The 14,208-nt window shown below is 35.9% G+C and overlaps 1 non-coding gene across 1 annotated transcript; it reads left to right on the top strand.

Annotated features, from left to right (window-relative positions):
• The first annotated feature begins 326 nt into the window (after positions 1 to 326).
• On the top strand, positions 327 to 433 carry LOC131608326 (small nucleolar RNA R71). Its single transcript, XR_009285592.1, has one exon. It is a non-coding gene; the product is annotated as a small nucleolar RNA R71 (small nucleolar RNA).
• The last annotated feature ends 13,775 nt before the right edge of the window (positions 434 to 14,208 follow it).

Raw genomic sequence — 14,208 nt, 5'->3', positions numbered from 1 at the left:
CGCATCAATAACCACCTTCACTAGCTCAGGCTTTGTCACTTCAGGAGTCATCATATTCTTCATCATTTGGTGGATCTGAGATACTTGAGCAGTAAGAGTTGTTGTCTCAGTAACCTCATGAACTCTATCTAGTATCTTTTGATTTGAATTTGCAGTAGCTCTAGTCACAAACCATTGATAAGTGTTGGCCGTAATACTCTTAATCAATCTATAACTTTCTTCATAAGACTTAGACAAAAAAGCTCCACTACTTGAGGCATCAAGCATGTTCCTTGAAAAAGGAATCAACCTATTGTAAAAAAAATTCAAGGTTAATACAGATAGGTATGTCATGGTGTGGGCATTTTCTAAGCAATTCTTTAAATCTTTCCCAAGCATTAAATAAGGATTCATCATCTCCTTGCCTAAATGAAGTGATTTTATTTCTCATCTTAGCATTGTTGGAAGGAGGAAAATACTTAGCTAAGAAATTTTCAGCCAGATCATTCCATGTGGCAACGGAATTAGGCTCTAAGAAATTCAACCAACTCTTGGCTCTATCCCTTAGAGAATAAAGAAACAGCCTTAATCGAAAGGCGTCATCAGTCACACCTGGAATCTTGAAATTACTAGCAACATCCAAGAACTATCGCCAGTGCAAATGAGGATCTTCATTAGGAGAACTTGAGTACTGACCAATGGTTTGCAGCATCTGAAACATCATAGGTTTGAATTCAAACTGGGCCGCAGTGATTTCTTGTAAGATGATATCAATACTCATGTCGTTTAGGTCAAATATAGCATAGTCTCTGATGTTGCGTGCCCTATCATTGGTGATGCCAATAATGTCATTATCAGCCTTGACAGGGATCTCCTCTTCTTGTACTACTTCCTCGGGTATTTATGGGAAATCAGAGTTTTCCCAATTAACAATTATTGGATTCCAAGGTGGATGCGCGACACATTGTTGTCTTCTAAGTGCTCTGAGAGTTCTTTCATGTTCAGGATATCCATTGTAAACTGGACGTAACGACCTGTGCATACAATAGCTAAAAACTTGCCCTGACCCCAGATTATAGCAAACGTCAAAAGCTCAAATGCTATAAAATAAAAAAAATCAGAAATGTAACTAAATCTATCCCCGATAATGGTGCCAAAAACTTGTTTCTTTAAATAATATTGTGTCACATGCATGCTTGCTTCTTGTTCTTCTAAACAAAATAAGCCTTCATAGCCTATTCAGACTCCCTTTTAGAGTTTCTTTTAGTCAGACAAAACTCTTATGCCTCTAAGCTACTATGAAGTTCTTCAATTCTCATGGTACTAGTGTCTTTAAAGTGTTCTATGGCTACAACTATGTAATCAAATTGAGGAGTAAGGGATCTGAGTACCTTGTTAATGATAACTTATTCAGAGATATTTTCTCCACAAGTCTTCATCTCATTCGTGATCAAAGCCACTCTGGAGATTTAATCTTGTACGTTCTCATTGTTCTTCATGTTGATATTCTCGTATTTCTTGCATAGAGAATGCAACTTCACCTTCTCCACAGATGTGTCACCTCCATAGCACCACACCAGTATATCCCATGCAGCTTTCGTCATCGTCACATCCGCGATCTTCTCAAACACCTCTGTATCCATTCATTGACGGATATAGAACAATGTGTTTCTTTGCACTTTTGCTGCATCTGCTGCAATCACTGTGTAGCAGTCATTGATGATATCAAGAACATCTTGACCTCCAAAAAACACACTATTAGGACTGAATTATCAGTATTTTCATGTGTTAAATTGACTACCTTTTGATCTGAAGTTAAACATATCTTATGATTTTTAAGGATTTTATGGTTAGAATTGAACTCTAGAGGTTTGATGCTAATTGTAGAGCTACTTGTATCAGTTTGGGTGTTATTTGTGCAGATTTTAATGTTGAAAGGTAAAGATGAAGAAACACAAAGGTGTAGAGATTCTGGAGAGGAGAAATCACAAAGAAGGAAGGTGAAACAAAGGCCGAGCCGCGACAAAAAGGGGCGAGACGCGCCTTAACTTTCTGACTTGGGCTCGCGCCTCGCCAATCTGTGCCGCGCCGCGGAGGCTGCGTGAAAAGAATAAATGTTATAAATAGAAGCCCTAATCCTCATAAGAACCAGATCTTTGGGTGAGCGAAATTCAGAGAGCAATCCTATTCCAGAGCAGAAAACAACATCCGACGGAGAATTCAACATCAATTGAAGACATTCCCTTGATGAAGATGAATCCCTCTATGAAGTCTTGTGTGTTCTTCATGTCTATGGATAGCTAAACCCCATTGTGTTGAGTTTAAGGTAGTAGTTAACCTATGAAGATGCAATTACTTTGATTAATTCCTGTGAACAATTGTTTAAGTTTTATTATTAATAAAGAACCTTGCTTTTATTTTATATCATTGTTAAACTATCAATCGAGAGATATGGTTTATACTTTTGCCCTAGGTTCTTATATTGACTTGTTGATTAATACTCAGAGATGAGATTTTGAAGAAGTTTTCATAAATCATCGTGGTTAATTCCCTTTATCTTTATAGTTATTCTGAGAGATCGAATATCATATCGGTGGAGGTGTTTCTAAATTGATCATTAGACATAATATCAGTTTTGAGGATGAATGAAGATAATAACTTAGATGATGTTTAGTTGTGGATTAATTGATTATTGCATATGAATAGGTTGATGAACCCTAGAACTCAACATATTCATCACCATTGTTATTCGTTCTTTAAGCTTTTAACCATTTAATTCTTATTCTGTTATTTGCAATTTGAGATTAAACAATCAAAACCAATACTTTTCACTACTCATTATAATTTGACTATAGAACGGCAGCAATATTAACTCAGTCTATGTGGATACGATATTAGAAAATATTTACCCAAAATACTTTCAACAAATTGGCGCCGTTGCCGAGGACTGGTGTCAATATTGCACGCATTGTAATAGTCGTATTATTTTTAGTTATTTACTTAATTTTAGATTTTTTGTTTAGTTACTTAATTTTAGATTTTTTTGTTTAGTTACTTAATTTTAGATTTTTAGTTTAGTTCCTTAATTTTAGAGTTTTTGTTTAATTCCTTTATTTTAGATTTTTAGTTAGTTACTTTATTTTAGATTTTGTTATTGCAATAGTCTTTTAATTTTGATTTTTTTAATTATTTGTTTATCTTGTTATTTCACTTGGTTTCTAGTTTTGTAGATTTTTGTTTGTCGGAATGTTTGACCCAAATATAAATGTTGCGATTCATGCTCAAAACGAGATCCTAACTCAACAAATGGAGTATCTCCTTCAAAGTGTGTCACAGTTGACACCTCAAGTTAATGAGTTTCATGATATCGAATGGTGCACACCGGAAGATGCGATGGAGTATCGTATGGCTAACCATGAATATCAACAACAAAGGCTTCCACACTATAATCAAGGTTATCAAAGAGGACCCTCTGAGTTAGAGGAAAGCATGAATCAATTCATGCAACTCTCTTTAGCCATTCAACAAAACCGGGAAACTTAAGATGTTCAACTTACCAAATTCTTAACCGAGCAAAACGTAAGTCAAGTCTCAAATTTTCAAAACCCTACGACTTGTATAGAAACTTGCAATGCTACTTCTATAAGGAGTGTAAAAGTGATTGGTGAGGATGTTGGAAAGAAGAGATTGGAGGAGGAAGTTGATGACAAGGAAGATGTTGTTGAAAAGGATAATATAGAGTATGTAAACATCAAGAAAAATATAGAAGTTGAGTATGAGCTCTCAATGAAGCTACCTTATCCAAGACCTCCTAAAAAAGTAGATGATGTGTTAGTCGAAGGAACAAAAAAAGAGGATATAATCAAAGAAGTCGTGAATGAGTTAGAAACTTCAAAAGTTGAAACTTTTTCAAAAGAGAATAAGGTGGACTTAGAGTTGAAGAAGAGTAGTAATGCAAGGGATCATAAACTCTCATTGGAATTACCTCCTCTACAAGTTCCTAATAAATAAGGGAATGAGAGTCATTACTCTCGGCCAATGGAAATGTTTAGCCGTTTGCAAATCACCATCCCATTTTTAGAAGGTTTAGAGTTAAAGCCAAAATGTGTCAAATTCTTCAAGGATAGGTTCTCACAGAAGAAGAAATTAACGGATAAGAAGGTTATCTCTCTTGAGGAGAGGACACAACAAATGAAGGAAGAGAGATCGCGAGTTGAAGTGGTAAGAATTAAGGATGAAGAAACCAAACAAGCAAACATTAAATACTTTTGGGGCTTCACATTGGTAAGAAAAGTACCAAGAAAACGAGACAATGGTTGATGATTCAACCATGAATCGTCGAGCCATGTGACGTTAAACGAGGCGCTTCGTGGGAGGTAACCCACACTTCTAATGTTTTATTTTGTTTTGTTTATTTTTATTTTAGGAAATAATAAGGGGACCTTTCTGGTGAAAGCTAGGAAGAAGCAATTGATATGGTAATACCCTTTGTGAGTCAACCCTCTCGGGGTTGTTCTAAAACATTGAGGTCAATGTTTAGTTCAAGTTTGGGGGTGGATTTACTGTTTTGCATTTTTCAATTTTCTGTTTATTATTTGTTTGTTTTATCCCCAGTTTAGAATGAGTAGTTTCTACATTATAATGAAAAGCTCGAGTGAAACAGTGAGAATGCCAACAATGGAGCAACATGCATGAAAGTGGTGGGGAATGAAAATTTTTCAAAAATTATTTTTCCCTTTCTTTTTCAATAAAAGTGACAAGACATGTATGAATTTTCAAACTCTAACTCTTAGTGTGTGCATGAAACTTAGGTTGTTAGTAAATACTAATAGAAGTTCTTTATGGTACACAATTTTTTTTGGATCAGCTTAGCCTTAACCATTGTGAGGAAAGCTTTCCATTGTGTACTATATGCAGGAGACCATCGATTACTTTGACATGTTCATATTTTTCTAAACCGGTTGTCAGATCGTTTTGTGAAAATCTGTGAAAATGACTTAGGCACTTGTTTGAAATTGAGAGTTTCTTTGAGCCTATTCCATCTTAAAGCTTTTTTTTTTCTGTGAGAGTGTGATCCTTTGCTAACCATTCTTTGAGACTGAGGTCAAGATAAATATCATAATATGCACCAAGAAAAACATCTGGTGAGTTTTGATCTCAATAAAAAGTTTTGTTTTGGACCATCAACCATAAAATTTGGTGATGTGTTTTCTCTTTTACCTTTATATAAAGTAGGGGAGCATTCATAGAACCTGAATACAGGTTGATCTCTAAGTTGGGGAGATTCATAATCAAATTAAGAGTAAGTACAGGTGGTGTTTTGCAAACAACAAAAGAAATTTGTAGCTTGAGAATAAAGAAAAACAAAAGAAAGACAATGTTGGAACCTAGAAAGTTGGAAAAAAAATATATCGAGCTACGAAGGAAAAGATGAACGGGTAAGAAAGTTAATGGCCTAGAGAAAAAGGAATGAGTTGTGATTAGGATGCTTCCCTAGAATAGGAACAACCTTTGAATATCTTCTTTTCTTTGAATCTAAACCACATTACAACCCTATAAAGACCTTCCAATTCTCAGATTTCACATGACTTGATGCTAACAATACGGTGAACGTATGATATGAATACTGGTTAATTTAATTGTTTGGATGAGTGTTTAACCCCTCTTGTATTCATCATATTTTCTGATGAGAGTGATTAGTGCTGATTCAACTGCGGTTGTGTAGTGTTTTGAACTTCTAGAGGTAATTTTCTTTCAAAATCTGTTTCATGTGCATGTTCTGAGTTTGTAGGGAGATGAAGAGTATCTGAATTGATTACTGAATTGAGCCATTTGAAAAAATCTTTGAAAAAGTTGTTGCATGATTGTTGGTATGTGTGGTTGTCTTCACTGAGGTGAGTAATTTTGTTTAGGGACAAACAAAACTCTAAGTTGGGGAGAGTTTGTTAGGACTGAATTATCAGTATTTTCATGTGTTAAATTGACTACCTTTTGATCTGAAGTTAAACATATCTTATGATTTTTAAGGATTTTATGGTTAGAATTGAACTCTAGAGGTTTGATGCTAATTGTAGAGCTACTTGTATCAGTTTGGGTGTTATTTGTGCAGATTTTAATGTTGAAAGGTAAAGATGAAGAAACACAAAGGTGTAGAGATTCTGGAGAGGAGAAATCACAAAGAAGGAAGGTGAAACAAAGGCCGAGCCGCGACAAAAAGGGGCGAGACGCGCCTTAACTTTCTGACTTGGGCTCGCGCCTCGCCAATCTGTGCCGCGCCGCGGAGGCTGCGTGAAAAGAATAAATGTTATAAATAGAAGCCCTAATCCTCATAAGAACCAGATCTTTGGGTGAGCGAAATTCAGAGAGCAATCCTATTCCAGAGCAGAAAACAACATCCGACGGAGAATTCAACATCAATTGAAGACATTCCCTTGATGAAGATGAATCCCTCTATGAAGTCTTGTGTGTTCTTCATGTCTATGGATAGCTAAACCCCATTGTGTTGAGTTTAAGGTAGTAGTTAACCTATGAAGATGCAATTACTTTGATTAATTCCTGTGAACAATTGTTTAAGTTTTATTATTAATAAAGAACCTTGCTTTTATTTTATATCATTGTTAAACTATCAATCGAGAGATAGGGTTTATACTTTTGCCCTAGGTTCTTATATTGACTTGTTGATTAATACTCAGAGATGAGATTTTGAAGAAGTTTTCATAAATCATCGTGGTTAATTCCCTTTATCTTTATAGTTATTCTGAGAGATCGAATATCATATCGGTGGAGGTGTTTCTAAATTGATCATTAGACATAATATCAGTTTTGAGGATGAATGAAGATAATAACTTAGATGATGTTCAGTTGTGGATTAATTGATTATTGCATATGAATAGGTTGATGAACCCTAGAACTCAACATATTCATCACCATTGTTATTCGTTCTTTAAGCTTTTAATCATTTAATTCTTATTCTGTTATTTGCAATTTGAGATTAAACAATCAAAACCAATACTTTTCACTACTCATTATAATTTGACTATAGAACGGTAGCAATATTAACCCAGTCTCTGTGGATACGATATTAGAAAATATTTACCCAACATACTTTCAACACACACACATATGGATTAGCCACCGATTCCAATTCTTTTTCGTCGAGTACTATAAGATTTATGTTCAATCTACTGTTTCCTCCGTTCATCTTTGATCTTGTGCAAATCACTCAATTCTTACCAACACTTGTGTTTCCCAATCCGACAGAATCAAGAAATATGATTCTTCTTCAATTTAAACTTGAATTCAGTGTAAATTTGAAGAACAAAATTGATCACACATCTCGCGTACACTCGTGTTTCCTTAAACTAGAACCAGAGCGCTAGATACCATTTTGTTGGAGTTAATAGCGAGAAACCTCCATTGAAGCACAAGATGAAGATGAAATCATTAAAGATAAAGAGAAAGGAAGAGAAACTTGTAACTAACTTTCTATCTTAAATGTAAAAATTAAATTCTGTTACAAATAAAACTCACATTGAGTTTATTTACACAAAGCTAAATTTAAATGCAAATCAAATTAACCTTAAATGCAAGTGAAAGTTAAATGCAACTTAGACTAGTTGACTTGAATTTGGATTATATTTCAACATGTTCGACTAGTGACCAAATGGTTAGACCAATTAACTAATGACCCAGTACCCTCTCTGATTTGATGACCGGCCCGAGTTTTAAAACATTGGTTAGAAGTCGACACATGCTCAAAAGACATTATACATAGCCATATATTTCGTCGAGTTTAAATCTTAATATTACACGTGTTAGAAAATTTTACAATATAGTCACTACCCTGTATTTATAGAAAGTACATTTATGTCGTTGTGTTATGCAAACATGTCTTTCAAGTTATCTTTCTTTTGATTTCACCACTACGATTGATTTTTTTTTTTGTATTTTTTTCAAGAACTATGATTATGTATTGACTTACTCTGTGCTCTCCAACAAAAGATGAATTTCGACTGTAAGAGTTAGTTAAAACGTAAAATGAGCAGCGCCTATCATTTGAAATGAGCCACTCATCTTTTTAGAGTTTTTTTCGTTGTTTGTGAGATAATTTTTTTTGTTATTGATTTGGTACCTCTTGTGCCGAGTTTCGGCGAGTGTGCGGGTATATCCGCTGTTTTGGTTGTAACACTTTTTTGTGAGTGTTAGCTGAAGATTTCGTTTTGCAAATATGATCCTTCGAAGGGTGAAGATTCGAAGGAGGATGGTTCCTGATGACCGTCTTTGAAGATAAAATGGCTCCTGATGGCCATGTTTCGAGGATGAAGAATTTCTAAGTCATAACGAAGATAGTGAATGCTGAAGCTAGTAGGAGTGTATATCTTCGAGACTTAGACAAATTTTACGAAATATGTTAAGTACTGATGCTTAGTGTATTTCCGTGGTATTTTAATGTTAAGTTATATTGCCACGCGTCGAGGGAGGATTCAGGCGGGAGGATTTAAAATTCGAAGAAGTTTTCATAACTGTCCAGAGACAGATGGCTTTCCGAGGATTCTCATGAGAAACGTGGCATTAGATTAGCGTAGGACCATTAAGGTCGAAACTAGTATAAATAAGGGTTCTAATGTTAGGATTCAGTGTGTTCATTTTGTACAAATTACTCACATATTACTCAAGTATCAAGTGTTAAGAGAAAGAGTTCGCTGAGAAATGTACGTATGACACCACCATCATTTTAATACATGTGTATTTTCCTTTACTTTTAAGTATCTTTCGATATTATTGCATTTCATTTACTTCTTGCCATTTACATTCCTGCATTCTTTTTCTTTATCTTTGAAGTATTTAACATTTCTGCACTTTAAGATTCTTGCACTTTTACAGTTTTTGTCTTATGTTTTATTTTGACTTACCTTTCGCTGAGTTATATTTACGCGTATAACTAAGTGATTGTTAACCTTTATTATTTCGATTGAGTAATTCTTATTTTCAAGACAAACCATAAACATGGATCGAATAACAATATTTTTGACTATTTCCTAGGATCAATCTAGTCGATCATGCGAGTAACCAAATCATATTCATTATAGTTTGGAAGACTAGCGATTGTTTACCGGAAATCACCGTAAACAAATTGGCACACCCAGTGGGACTGTGTCAAGCAAATTGTTTTTAATCGATTGTTTTATTTTGTCTAGACAATATCAAGACCTTGTATGAACCTTAGGAACGGTAAATTAACAAACAGCGCACAACCGATTCCCAAACGAAGGTACAATAGGAAAATGGTCGTCACGACCAATGCAGGGGGAAATCAAGATCCCCCACAAGGCTCAGGATCAGGAGCGGAAAATTCTACGCACGTTTCGACTTCAACTCAAGGAGCGCGGGATACACCGGGTCCAAATGGATTGAGACCCACGGATAGTTCTCAGGCTATACCAGAGAATAATACATAACCATCAGGGACTATTCCAGTTTCAGTGTCAACTACCGCACCTGCTGAAGGATAGAAAAACACTTAGAAAGGGGGGGTTTGAATAAGTGTAGTCTAAAAACTTGAACGATAAAAACAATTTGCACAGTTATTTTTATCCTGGTTCGTTGTTAACTAAACTACTCCAGTCCACCCCCACGGAGTGATTTACCTCACCTGAGGATTTAATCCACTAATCGCAACAGATTACAATGGTTTTCCACTTAGCCCACGACTAAGTCTTCTAGAGTATCCTGATCACTCTAGGAACAAATGCTTAGACACAAGCTAAGACTTTCTTAGAGTATCCTGACCACCACGTGATCACTCTAATTACAACTGCTTAGACACAAACTAAGACTTCCTAGAGTATCCTGATCAACACTTGATCACTCTAGTTACTTACAAATTAATGTAATCAATTCTAAGAGTATTACAAATGCTTCTGAAAAGCTATAATCACAACAGTGATATTTCTCTTAACGTTTAAGCTTAATCTCACTAATATATTACAACACCAATGTAGTGAGCTTTGATGAAGATGAAGTTTCTGAGCTTTGATTTGAACAGCGTTTCAGCAAGTTAATATTCACAGAAATCGTCAAGAGTTGGTAACCTTGCTTCTCATCAGAACTTCATATTTATAGGCACTTGAGAAGATGACCGTTGGGAGCATTTAATGCTTTGCGTATTCCGTACAGCATTGCATTTAATGTTTCACGCTTTTGTCAACTACCTCGAGCCTTGTTCACGCTGTGTCTACTGACGTTGCCTTTAATAGCTTCCAACGTTCCTTTTGTCAGTCAGCGTAGCCTGCCACTTGTACTTTCTTCTGATCTGATGTTTGTGTATACAATGTTTGAATATCATCAGAGTCAAATAGCTTGGTGCATAGCATCTTCTTGTCTTCTGACCTTGAAGTGCTTCTGAGCGTGATACCATGAGAACTTCAGTGCTTCTGCTTCTGAACTCAAGTTCTTCTGATGCTTCCATAGACCCATGTTCTGATTCTGCCTTGACCATCTTCTGATGTCTTGCCAGACCATGTTCTAATGTTGCATGCTGAACCTTCTGAGACAGAGCTTCTGAGTGCTGATTTGTGCATACTCTTTATATATTTCCTGAAAGGGAAATTGAAATGTATTAGAGTACCACATTATCTCACACAAAATTTATATCCTTGTTATCATCAAAACTAAGAATATTGATCAGAACAAATCTTGTTCTAACAATCTCCCCCTTTTTGATGATGACAAAAACATATATAAATGATATGAATTTGCGATCAGAAAGAGCAGACGGCTAAAGACAATTACACAGCTATAGCATAAGCATGTGAATATGTCTCCCCCTGAGATTAACAATCTCCCCCTGAGATGAATAATCTCCCCCTGAAATTAATACTAGAAGAATTTTATAAATAAAAGACTTCCCTGAGTATTTCAGTAGAGACGTTCACAGTGCTTGATCTTCAGAACATTCATGACTTCTGATTTCTGCTTCCATAGGACAGCTTCAGAACATTGAATTTCTTTAGATCTTCAGAACATTCACAGCTTCTGACTTCTGCTTCCATCGGACAGCTTCAGAACCTGAATTTCTTTGATCTTCAGAACATTCACAGCTTCTGACTTCTGCTTCCATCGGACAGCTTCAGAACTTGAATTTCTTTAGATCTTTAGAACATCCACAGCTTCTGATTCTTGCTTCCATTGGGACAGCTTCAGAGCTTGAATTTCTTCTTTCATCACTTCATGCTAGAATGTATCAGAACATTGTTGAATGTACCAGAGCATCATCAGAGCATCTCTACATCCTGAAATGTTACAGAACAAAACTAAACGACAAAAGTCAGCATGAATGAGTCAGAACATAAAATATGTTTTAGAACACATAATATGTATCAGAGCCAATATAGAATGTATCAGAACATATAGACATAATGTTTCAGATCATATTCTATCATCAGAATATCTGAACATTCTTCCTTCTTGCTTCTGATTCTGATTCTGAAGCTTCATAGCACTCAGCTTGCTTCAAGAATCCACAGCATTCATCTTGTTGCTTCTCATGTTGATCTTTAAAGAGAATTTTCAATTCCTGCAACTCAATTTAAAGCATAGAACTTTGCAAGTTCTGTTAGTAATGTGGGGCCTTTTTACCCGGTAACTGATAATATTAATCAGATCATTTATCATATATTTTTCTCCCCCTTATTGTCATAACATCAAAAAGAATATAAAAGATTCAGATGTAGAAAACGACAAAGGAAAGAAACAGAATTAAACTTTTCATTAATTAAGCAAACAGAATTACAAAAGATGTATGCAGAATAAGCAGATGCAACAAACAAAGAAAACTACAAAGACCAAAGACTAAGACCCTAGCCTAGACAAAATCTGCGCCAGTATGTCATGAATCCTGTCAGTGCTTGCAGTTTGCCTTGCCATGAAGGAGCGAAACTCAGCATTGGTTGCTTCTTGCGTGTCCAACCGAGAAGGTTCACCAGATGAAGAAGCGCCAGAACTTCTGCCAACAGGGACATCAATCTCAGTAGGGCGATCTGCTGGAAAGTCTTCAGCTTCTGCACCTTCCATCTCAACATCTGAGTCTGACTCAGAAGCAGCCTCAGCATATTCTGGTTCGGGCAACTCAGAAGCTCCAACTTCCAACGCCTGAAGAATAGCTGCTAGGTTTGTTGGAGGAGTTGGACCAGCAACTTCTGCAGGATAAACCACTTCTGGAAAGACCATGTGAGGAGCGCTTTCAGAAGGGTTCATCAGTTGCCTTTCTCTTTTGTTTGCGACCAGTTTCTTGAATTGATGAGCTTGACGAAGGATTCATGGTGACTTTGCAGATAGTGAGAACCGCTAGGGTTTATGATATGAATGCAAAGAGAGAGAGAGAGAGAGACAGAGAGAGAGCAAAAAAAAAGAAACTGAATGCAAGAGAGAGAAATATAAGAGGGAAAAGAAGCGTTTGAAGAATATAAAAGAAAAAGAAATAAACTGAAATGATGAATAGCATTTAATGTTACGTGACGTGAGGAGAGATAATAATGACAAAAGAAGTGATTAGCACAGTTACCTAAGTAGGCGTCCCCTCAACTGCACGCATGCTTGTCCAGAAATAGTGAACACGTGTTTACCATCTGGAAAGCCAGTTACAGCTGTTTTACTTTTAAAGAGATTCTGAGTCAACTTAAACAATGAAACGTTAGTAATAACAGAATCACTACTTCTAATTGATTACAATCAGAACTTCTTAAAAAAAACAATCACATTTCAGAAGATACTCATACATAAGATTTTCTCATCTTATCATTCTGGGCATAAATCCATACTGATATTCCTCAGAATGAACTTAAACCTATCTTCAGCAAGGGGTTTTGTAAAGATATCAGCCCATTGATGGTCTATATCCACAAAGTTTAAAGATATAACACCCTTCTGAACATAGCCCCTTATGAAATGATGTTTAATCTCAATATGTTTAGCTTTTGAATGTAAGATAGGATTCTTAGATAAACCTATAGCAGAAGTATTATCACAGAAAATAGGAATGTTACTCTCATATATCTGATAATCTTCTAGCTGACTTCTCATCCAGAGCATTTGTGTGCTACAACCAACAACAGCAACATATTCTGCTTCTGTTGTTGAGAGGGCAATTGTAGCTTGCTTCTTGCTGTACCATGAGATCAGATGACTTCCAAGAAATTGACAACTTCCAGAAGTGCTCTTTCTTTCTATTCTATCTCCAGCATAGTCAGCATCACAGAATCCTACTAAGTTGTAATCTTTGGATCTTCTGTAAACTAAACCAACATTAGTAGTACCTTTCAGATACCTCAGAATTCTCTTAACCGCAGTTAAATGAGATTCTCTCGGATCTGATTGGAATCTAGCACACAAACAAACACTGAAGAGAATGTCAGGTCTAGAAGCAGTTAGGTATAGAAGATATCCAATCATACCTCTGTACAACTTCTGATCTACCTTCTTACTTACCTCATCCTTACCTAGGACACATGTTGGATGCATAGGAGTTTTGGCTTCTTTGCTTTCAGAAAGATTAAACTTCTTCAGAAGTTCTTTCACATACTTCGTTTGATGAACATAGGTTCCATCAGAAGTTTGGTTGATTTGAATCCCAAGGAAATACTTGAGTTCTCCCATCATGCTCATTTCAAATTCAGCCTGCATAGACTCAGCAAACTCCTTTCCAAGTGTAGCATTAGATGTTCCAAAGATAATATCATCAACATATATTTGACAAATTAAAATATCCTTTTTAAATGTTTTACAGAAGAGAGTAGTGTCCACTTTTCCTCTAGTGAAACAATTTTCCAGAAGGAAAGAACTCAAACGTTCATACCAAGCTCTAGGAGCTTGTTTCAATCCGTATAATGATTTCTTTAATTTAAAAACATGATTTGGAGACATGGAGTCTTCAAAACCAGGAGGTTGATGGACATAAACTTCTTCATCTATGTAACCATTTAAGAAGGCACTCTTAACATCCATCTGATAAAGAGTGATGTTGTGTTGAGTGGCAAAAGAAATTAATAGACGAATAGATTCTAACCTGGCCACTGGTGCAAAGGTTTCTGTATAGTCAATCCCTTCTTGCTGACTATAACCCTGAGCCACCAGTCTGGCTTTGTTTCTTACCACTTCACCTTTCTCACTCAGCTTGTTTCTGAAAACCCATTTTGTTCCTATAATATTGAATCCTTTAGGTCTTGGAACAAG

Source organism: Vicia villosa, linkage group LG5, assembly GCF_029867415.1.
Source record: "Vicia villosa cultivar HV-30 ecotype Madison, WI linkage group LG5, Vvil1.0, whole genome shotgun sequence".
Taxonomy (NCBI): Eukaryota; Viridiplantae; Streptophyta; class Magnoliopsida; order Fabales; family Fabaceae; genus Vicia; species Vicia villosa.
The sequence above is the reverse complement of the archived record's forward strand: the minus strand, read 5'-3'. Positions and strand labels throughout refer to the sequence as shown.